Raw genomic sequence first — 531 nt, forward strand, 5'->3', positions numbered from 1 at the left:
GCGTGAGCTACTGTTGAGCTGTTCGCACACGTCGGGGCTAGCCGAATAGTAACAGTAACAACAATATTAAATAGGGTGAGTAATTAGACGTCAACAGGCGTATGCTTAGTATCGCCCTTTGAGTATCAGCCCTCCCCCATTTTGTGTTACGTGCCCGTACGGGTGCCCCGCTCGGCTGGCTGCCTAGCCCTCCCGGCCGGTCCCTACACGTTAAAGTAATATCTAACAGTAGCCTGCCGCCTAGATGGCTGGCCGTGTGTGTTGTGTTGTGCTTTACTGTCTGTCCTGTGCCGTCCGTCGTCTGCATGCTTGACTAACCGCACCGGAGCCGCCCGAACGAACGCTGGGTGGCTGTATACGAAGGGAGCGCAGTAAGCTACTATTGAGGCGGCTCGTGGGGGAGTGGAGACCAGGTGGCGACGATACGACACACAAGGTAGGAGTATGTATCTTGTATTTCTCGTTGCCACTATCTTACCGTGTTGCACTGACCATAGGTTTAAAAAACCCGGCTTTTTTTTAGTTTTTTTA

This window comes from Priapulus caudatus, unplaced genomic scaffold, assembly GCF_000485595.1.
Source record: "Priapulus caudatus unplaced genomic scaffold, Priapulus_caudatus-5.0.1 Scaffold1035, whole genome shotgun sequence".
Taxonomy (NCBI): Eukaryota; Metazoa; Priapulida; class Priapulimorpha; order Priapulimorphida; family Priapulidae; genus Priapulus; species Priapulus caudatus.